We start from the raw sequence: 10,073 nt of genomic DNA, 5'->3' as shown, positions 1-10,073 counted from the left end.
GCAACTATGCATCATGTTTTTATGGTCAAAATTGGGAGGGGGAACAAAAATGCTTAATATACTTCAAATGGTATCAGGTCTAATATTAAAGTTAATGCAGATGTGGAATGATTTACTCAGCCCTTTTCTCAATGAAGCAAATCTTTGGCCAAGTGCTGGAAAACCATTAATGCTGTGGGATGACATTTTATGTTCATTTTGTTTGGTAGTAATGATTTAAAAATTCATTCGTCACCCTACAAATTACAAAATATTGCTGCCTGCTATTATAAAATACTACCCCAGTCCTTCTCCCATTGTGGCTGCTAGAAAAGCTATTATTGGTTTAGATAGGAACTGTATAAAGCCCTGTGATTGTGGGGAGTCAGGAATAACTTATGCCACCTACTGATCAACAACTAGTCTCTGACTGTTTTTCTTTGTGTTTGGAATATGGGAACAAAGACTTTCTATTTAAGAGAATGTGACAGTAAGACCAAGATTAAGGGTTTTTGTGGTGTCCTTGTTTAATGAGGGATTATACTAAAATAGGACTTGTACTTTCTGCATCTAGTAGGCTTTTTGAAGAAGGATGGAAAATGAGTTACCTATTTATGATTTTGTTGAGCAGGGTTATTGAAATATTTATTAATAATACCAGATTTTGAAGATAAATTCTGGCAGATTATTTAAGAGAAAAAATAAGTTTTTCATTAAAATTACTTCTTTTTTCAATTTCTGAATTTACTCTCTGAAACCTTTAATTTTTGTTTAAATATATAAATAAGCCTAATTCAGTAGTTCCCTACATGGTATTCTTCTTCCCCAGAACACATTATTGACTCATAAAACTCATATTACAGCAAAAATAGGCTTCTAAAAGAGGCTTGAAGAGTGAAGGCTGTCCACTGTCTTCAAATCTGATAGTGTTACAGACTTCAGAGCACTAAACCCCCTAAAAGGTCATTCTCTTGAGTATGTTGAGTCAGCTCCTAGAGCCTTCTCCTGGAATTAACAAGGTTACTTTTAATTAAATAGAGTTGATATTCCATTCTTAAGTCTGTTGTGTTTGTAGTGAAATACTGTTCAAGGTCTTTATGCTGAATAAGCTAGTTAGGCGATAAGGGTCTATTTCTATGAATTATTTAGTGAAGATACAATTTCTTGACTCAGAAGGAGGAAGCTCATGTCATCACGAACTGGATGCCATGTATTTTAGAACAAGAGTTGACTGATCTTGAAATGTTATTCAGAGCAGTTCTTGAACTCCAGCTAGACTCTTAGAGCAATAATTATCTAGATTCAACTTTCAATGATACAATTGTTTGTAACCTTTTCCGTAACCAAACTGATATTTTCTGGTGGTGTGAAATTGCCTCACACCATCAGAACACCTAGAAAATATAAACAATACAGAGCAAAACCTTACGATGGATCTCACATTACTGGGTTTTGCATCACTATCAGTGAAACTACTTTTATAAGAGATGGAAAACCCTGAAGCACTTTGTCATAGAAAAGCAAATGGAAACCCACAAGAAACACAGTCATATGTTTTATATTATCAGCTGATTTTCAGATTTTCAGGGGAAGAGAAGGAAAGGGAAGGGAATACTTCCAGGTCTTCGACATGTTCTAGCTCTCTTCCCCTCATATCTTCTCTTTTCTGTGCTTTTGGTTTTTCCTTTTGTAAATAAATACATAAGAACAGAAACAAGAGAACTGAAGTCCCATTTTTAACTTCAGGGAGGGATCACAGAATCACACAGAATCGTAGAATCACAGAATCACAGAGGTTGGAAGGGACCCCAAGAGATCATTGAGTCCAACCCCCCTGATAAAGCAAGTACCCTATAATTGAACTCACAAGTAGGTGTCCAGCTGGGTCCTGAATATCTCCATAGAACCTCTCTGGACAACCTGTTCCAGTACTCTGTCACGCTTACCGTATAGACATTATTCCACATGCTAGTATGGAGCTTCCTATGTTCAAGTTTTAGGCCATTGCTCCTTGTCCTGTTTCTACACACCACCAAGAAGAGCTTGGCCTCATCCATTTGCCTCTTACCTCCTTTTAGATATTTATAAACATTTATCTGATCCCCTCTCAGTCTTCTTTTCCCCAGGCTGAACAGACCCAGCTTACTCAGCCTTTCGTCATATGGGAGATGCTCCAGATAATTGAATGGAAAAGGTTAAAAAAGCCATAGTGCTTATTTAAGTCTTCTGCTTTGATGAATATAGTCTCAAAACTATGATTTTATGTACCAAAGTTAAAAAATTGACTATAGATGTTTAAAATTAATTTTAAAATTCCCTAAGTAATTCAATATAAAAATGTAAAGTTGAATAATAAACATGTATCTTTATGATTAAATACAGAGTTACAGTTCTATGTAATTAATAAAGAATAAGGGAAGATTTATTTTCCTGCTTACACTTTTATAAAGCTAAACATGTTACTTTGTTGCTACTTTCTTGCATGTTTCCTCTAAGTAGATCACTTCATTCAAAATGTGATTTAAATCCTGCTGAAAATAATGACAATAGGTAATTCCTGTTTTCCTTTTTTAGTCTCAAAACTTAATATCTAAAGCATTATAGATTTTCAAAACTCTTGTCAGATTATTGAGATTTTATATTGTATTTTTGATGAAAAATCTATTTTAAGATTAGTAGAATGAAAGTATGAATTTATGCATTATGAATATACGTGTGCCAGTTTAATGAGTGGTTTCAAAATGTTTGGACATTGAGTAGTCTACTTCAACACTGCTCAGGTAAAATTCTCATTCCTCTCAAAACTAAGGTCAATCTACACATATAAGGACTTTGTAAAAACAGAAACAAGACATTGTTTTGCAGCTAAGCAGATTATGTTTGGCAGGTAGCAGTAGATGGCATTATTACACATTGTCTGCCAAGCTCTTTTTCTAGCTTGTAAGTAAATACACTGTGTTGGGAGAATATGATTTCCTGTGAGTTTTACATTTTGTTATACTCCAGCCAAGACAATATCCTTTGGAAGTATGCTGTTTAAGCAGCAGGAGAGTTTCTTCCTTTCTTTAGAATCTGAATAAATTTCCCAAAGTGAGAACTTCACTTACATACCAGGTGTTGTGTAATGACATTTTTCCTGGAACGGATATTGGTTTCATTCTGTTTGCGATCACCTTTGTTTTACAGATGCTATGATGCATATGTTTGTGTTGACAGAATAAGATATGTTTAAAGTATGTTCACACTATGTCCTTGATTTCTCCTCCACTCTAAAACTCATTTGTAATTCTCTGGAATTCTACCACTGAGAAATGAAGCAATGACGTTATAAGGGGTGACTGACACTGAAAGAAGAGTTTAGCATACAAGGACAGTTAATCCAATTAAAATCTTACAATCTAAGTCAATTTTAATAGATTAAAAGTGAGACTAATTATATGTTTCCAGAGGAAATCTTCAGATTTAGCTAGAAGCATACAATTTTACCTAAGTAAGTGGTATCCTCCACATTTTGTCCTTTTGTGATGTTTGAATATGTATTAGAACATCTTTGTGGGAAGTATTTTTAAGAAATTGTAGCCCACTTTAGAAAAAAAAATAATAATAAGGTATTGTCAGAACTGCAAATTCTGTAACTGAGAAGCTTATAAACTACAACACATTTCAAGCTCAAAGAAAAGAAATGATGGTAAAAACTAGGAATGGACAGAAACTATAGAAACTGATTAAACAGTAAAAATTCATGAGAATATGTAGCTATCTATTCCCAAGGGAGACAGATACATCTAGTGTACAAACAATTAACCTCTTAGCATATGCTAGAGGAAAGGCATTTCATTAAGAGTAATTTTAATAAACTTCTGGCTAGTATTCCGAAATGTAATGTGCTAAGTCATTTCAGGATTAATTGCTACTAATAACTGTGAAGGTGAAAGTATTTTCACTGACCTACATTACCAAGATTAACTGAGAACAGAATAAAGAAGGGAACTGAGTCTACATCCGCCATTAATTTCTATTTACCGTGAGCTCTTCAGAGCAGTCTAACAGTCTGTGTCAAGAGTATGAGTCCTAGACTTCTGTCAATATTGCCTTTTTAATAACAAGTAAAAGGAGATTTCTGACGTTTAGGACAAGTGGCACAGCACAATCACCATATAAACTTTCTCCAATCCAAACAGCTCCACAGTGACAGAACTGAGGAAGAAGTGAATCTTGATTAAAGTTCATCTCTCATGTTAAGGCAGCTAGCATAAAAAAGCCACATGAACAGCATCCTGGATGAGCTTGCTTCTACCCACCTTATGTGCAGAAAGTCAAAAGTAATAACTTAAACATATCCTACACTAGTTGAAATGAATCCCTCCATGAGTTTTATTGCAGATTTAGTGTGAAGTCATTCAAGAAACAGGATTTAGTTCTTATGATATTACCCATTCCAATGTAGACAACTATTCTGAACTCCGTATGTTGTCTTCTGGGGCTGTCATCTAGCCACTAAAATTTTAATTAACATCTATTACTACTGAGTGTAATATTTTAAGCAAGCCATTGTTTTTTGCTTTTAATTTTTCTGAACAATTTTTAGCTTATTTAATTTTCACTCTTGAAAATTCATCTTTCTAACAAAAAGTGTGCTTTCTAATAAAAAGTGAAGCTTCGGATGGCTTCCATTGATTGTGCTAAACTGTAACTCTGGGCAAATGCAATGACAAAGCACTTTCAGAAAATGTTCATAGGGATTTCTTTACATCAAAAATTTTAACAATTAGCAATCTTGAAATAAATAAAGTATGCAATCTAACAGAAGTATATGACCTATCCACACTTACAATTCACCATTCTCTTGTGATCTGAGAAAGAAAAACTAAATTATTCAATACAATTATTCTGACAGAAATCTCAGTATATAACATAGATGCATAATGCATAGACAAAAGGAAAGATTGTGGTTGATGAACTTTGCTGTTTGTCCCAGGAAATACTTTAAGCTATACTGGCAAAAGAGGTTTTTCGTCATTATAAGCTGTTTTGTCATGAGAAATGAGAGGGGGAAGAGATCAAGATAAAGAATACTGGCATAAATTACCAGAAAGCTTTTGAAACACGCACATCCACCAGAGATAAGTGCAATGACTGCATAATATCTAGATACTAAAATTTACTATTTTGGCATATTGTGGGAGGAGGAAGGAAAGTACTTCTATGGACTTTGTACCCAATAAGATTCATCTCAGAATAACAACCACTGAAAGGAGTTTATGTAGCACAAGTGTGGGACTCTGCTTAGGATTAGTGATGGCCCAGTAAAATTACCCATCTGGATAACATAATTCCAGATGTTTGCTTATCCTTAGTAGGTATTAATTTCTTCATGCTTTATCAGGATGACAGTTACAGCTATCAAGGGAATGTGTATGAGTAATTTACTGATTTTCTTTTCAGAGACAGTGAAACTGAAGGCCCACTGGGAAATATGTTCTATAGTTTCTTATAAAATATTTATGATTTACTAGTTGAAGTTCGCTGCTAGAAAGAACATTTATTGACTAAGTCCCATTTCAGGTTTGTCAAGATAATGGCTGGAGCTGAAAAGCTGAAGGTGTTTGCCTGTGTTGATAGCTGAGTTACAGGGAACAGTGAGTTTCAAGTGGTAATGGAAAAGTCATGAATTCCCATAACTGCAGGTGTAACATTCTGCTTTGAAGATAAAATACTCCAAAGGATAACAATGTTTTCTAATGCTTTAGGAAGTGTTGCATACTTTGACATAACAACATGAAGATTTTTTCAGGATGAAGTCGTAAAGCAAAGTTTTGCATCATATCATGTCCAGCAGGAAAGGCCAGGCCAGCATGATGAGGAAGTTTGTATTGTGGTATCATCAAGCAAGATGAGAGTGCAACGTTTGGTGATGAATGGGTTAGGACCTAGAATCACTCGTGAGGCATGCCTATGTAGCAATCTGCATATAGAATCATAGAATTCATTGCTTAAAGGGGCCTTTAATGGTCATATAGTCATTTAGAACTCCTCTGCAATGAACAGGGACACATAAAGCTGCATGGAATTGCTCAGAGCACCATCCAGCCTCACCTTGGATATCTCGAAGAACAGAGCATCTACCACCTCACTGGGCAACACATTCCACTACCTCATCACTCTTATTATAATTTTTTTTTCCTTATATCCAGTCTAAATCTCCCCTGTTCTAGTTTGAAACCGTTTTCCCTTGTCCTATCACAACAGCCACTTCCATAAAGTCCTCTTATTTCTTATAGCCCCCTTTTATATACTGAAGGACTACTATCAGGTCTCTCCAGAGAATTCTCCTGGCTGAACAGCCCCAGCTCTTCCAGCTTGTCCTCGTATGGGAGGTGTTCCATCCCTTGGATCGTTTCTGTGGCCCTCCTCTGGACATGCTCCAACAAGTGATGTTTCTGTGCATGGGAAGAGTAGGAAACATAGCAAGAGAATGTGAGGACTGTGCAGCTGTGCCGAGGCAGTTGGTTGTAAGGGACTGGAATTATGAACTCAGTCCTTTAGCTAGGACTGCTTGTTTCTTCTTAATTAAGCTCATCGGAAAGGAGAAATACATCTTTCAGTGTCACAACATTGCTTCCAAATGTGATGGTGGGGGTGGAAAAGATTTTAAAGCTCAGACTGTATTGCCTTCTAGTTGACATAAAGATATTTTCTTTAACAATAGCAGAGGTATTGCCAATGACATTTATTAAAACAATCTAGAATCTGCTGCAAATACCTAGTCCAACACATAACGTTCACTGAAGACCCCATGAATTCTCTCCAATATTATCTTCTTAGTCAGCTCGATTTTTCATGATCAGCTTTGAGAAATATTTTTTTTTCTGCAGTAGTGGATTGAGTCACAGTGGTGCTAAATGTCTTTAGATAGATACTTGTGCATTTGTGTTTTTTTTTATTATTTTATTATAGAACAAAGACTAGACAGATTGATCTTCTAATGAATATGAAAATGCCAGAATTTCTGCAACAGTGAAACAGAATTTGTGGATATAAATCATTATTTAAAAAAAAAAAAAGAGCTTATTTTAATTTGTGTCAAATTTCAGTGCCTTTAGTGGTTTTTCATAACAGGCAAAACTCCTCGAACAAAGTGTCAAAACAAACAAACAAACAAAACAAACAAACAAACAAAAAAACCAAATACTTTCCAAGAACTTGTCTTCTGGAGCAGGTTTTCAATTAAAATGGCAGCAGAAAACTCATAATGGAACCTGGTTATTTGTGTCCTTGACATGAGACGCAGCTCATTGCTCACTGAAAAGAGCTTATTCTGACAGCTGAATCACCTTGTTCTTTGTGGTCTCTGCTAAGAAATTACTAAATCTGGGGATTTCCCCAGATTTCCCTTTTGTTCCTGTTATATTTTCTTTCTGCTAGCATGTTTTCTCCAGTTGCAAATCTGTAAACATAGCAAATTACTACTAGTACAATGGGCATCAGCAGAAGTCTGAGCATGTCTGCTGCACTGATCACATCCCATCCTGTAAATGGCCCTGATTTATGTATTTGCTGAAGAAGAAGAAAGGATAATCTCACAGAAAATTGCTGTTAGGAAGTTAAGAAGGATTAATATTATCTTACTGAATTAAAACTAGTTTCATATACAGAAGGAAATATGTTGCTTTAGAAAAGAACTGATGGAAAGAAGAAAGAATAGATAGAATGAAATTATATTAAATACCTTTAATCACATCACTGTAAATGTATTTGAAAATAATAACACAACTGCTATGTGACTCAGAGCCACATATCAAAGTTCACATCTCAGACTCTTCCTTCATCTATAACCCTGTTTTTATGAGATATTTGTTTGCTGTTATCATACTTCATTATGTCTGAATGTATACTGCTAAGAACTTTAATCCATAGATATTCCTGCAATAGAATGAAACTCCAAAATGTGTACTCAAGTATTCAGAAAAATTTAATCTCCAGAGCTGTGTTGTTAAAAGGCAATATATTCTATAATCCCATAGTGCTTTCCTGTATGCACACATTGCTGCATACCTGTGTGCTGAAATCCTTAGAAAAATGCTCCACACCAACATGCTTACTATTTGTTCTGCTACCGTTTTCAATAATTAGGGGATCCATTAATTAAACATCAAAAGTACCAAATAGATTAATTATGATTTTCATTTTAAAACATATTTTGTATGCTTCCATATATAAACATGAAATAGCTGTTTGTTTTGAAGTAGTCTTTGGGCTTCAAAAATACAGATGCGTCTGAAGCCAAAAGTACGCTTTTCTCTGCATTTTCACCGTACATAATTATTAAATGAATATCAAGCTTAATGCTGTGGCAAAATACAAGCCTGTGTGCGTAACTAATGTGTGATGCCTGGAAAACGCATACATCTGTAATATGCAAAAGTGTTTAAAAGCCATTCACAGTATGCAGACCAATTCAGTACTCAATTCCTACTGCTGTTTCTCCTCATTAGGATGGATTCTTGTTAACATGGCAAAACTGAATTAGAAGTTTTCACATGACAATACCCAGCACTGCTCTTACTCATCATACTGCTGTTACCAGCTACCTCTGTCCTTATAAAAATATCTTGCTCTGTCGCTCTCTCTCTTGATATATTACCATCCCCAAAATTTTTCTACATCCATGCTCCATTTGCTCAAGTTTTGCTACACTTTGCCCCATTTTTCTGCAGTGTAAACAAGAGATCTCCTCTCCCAGTTGAGCTCTTGTGTTCCTGTAGGATTTCTTATTTTTATTTTATTTTTGTTTTTATTTTTGTTTTTTGTTAAGAATAATCGTTTTATTCTTAATAATTTGCTGTTCTGGTGAAGAAGCAGATCCCCAGTTCTTATGACTGCAATGTTTTGTTGACTGGAATGAACTGTGCTTGCATCCTGAGTGCTGATAATTCTGCTTGGACAGTTGATTAATGGGCTGCGTTTGCACTGTTCCTGGATACAGTTTGGGCATTCCGTTATAAGATCCTCTTTGTTGTCTGAAAGTTTGGAACTCATCATGTGGTTTTTGTAACAATTTGGACTTCTGTATAGTTCTTCAATAGGATCTTCTCTACACACTTCACCAAACCAGCAAAAAGCTGTTTATTTCACTCATATTCCCTCATATAATTAGTTTTTCCTTTCAGTAGCTTTCTGTTCTGTCTCTCTTTCTCTTTGCTCATGACACACGCTATTGTATATACTCAGAAAATTAATGAGAAAACCAGCACTCTAGGGACAGTAAATCATACTTTTTTGTTATATATTTTCTTTCCATCACACCTTATAATTTCCTTGTTTTCAATTTAGTCTTGAATATTGCAAATTGATTTTCTTATCAGAATTCACTTTGTATCATAATCCCTAGCAGATAAAAATTATAAAACTTAAAAGATTTTAAATATCATAAATAACATGCTGTTTTTTTTTCAAAGGATATTTCTTTACAGGAAAACTTGTGAAAGAATATCCATTTAGAAGGCTTTTCCTTTTTTTCTGTTGCAGTGCCACAGTAATAATGTTGCCTACAAATACTCTGTTAAGCATCACCTCAAATCCTTTTTTTAATTCAGTCTATAATGAGGAATATACAGTTAAGATTCACTGAAGAAAAAGGTCTTTATAGAATTCTTCTTAGTTTTAAAGATTCTGAAAGATTATTCTGGTATCTTTAGGCAGTCACTAAAGATGAAGGTATTATATCCAAAGGTAAATTGTATGTTACAAGGGAAAATTACAACATATTCTAATATGTTATATGCAGTAATAAATCAATACATTTTAGACCTGTGTCAATGTCATTCTCTCAGACAACATCTGGACATAACTTAGGAGATAGTATTGATAGTTTTGATGACTATTTTCAATAGCCATTTCATATGTGAACCGTTTCAGAATGTAGATGTTTGTGATTATAAGTATGGGTTGTTCCATATTATTGCCTACAGTTGAAGAACGTTGCTACAAAACTGTTCAATGTGTATTATAGTAGTCTTATTATTGGCTTGAGATCTAGTCTTCATTTTCAAAGATAGAAATAAGCTGTTGTCAACTTTATTCTGGTAAATGCA

Source organism: Meleagris gallopavo, chromosome 1 (assembly GCF_000146605.3).
Source record: "Meleagris gallopavo isolate NT-WF06-2002-E0010 breed Aviagen turkey brand Nicholas breeding stock chromosome 1, Turkey_5.1, whole genome shotgun sequence".
Taxonomy (NCBI): Eukaryota; Metazoa; Chordata; class Aves; order Galliformes; family Phasianidae; genus Meleagris; species Meleagris gallopavo.
The sequence above is the reverse complement of the archived record's forward strand: the minus strand, read 5'-3'. Positions refer to the sequence as shown.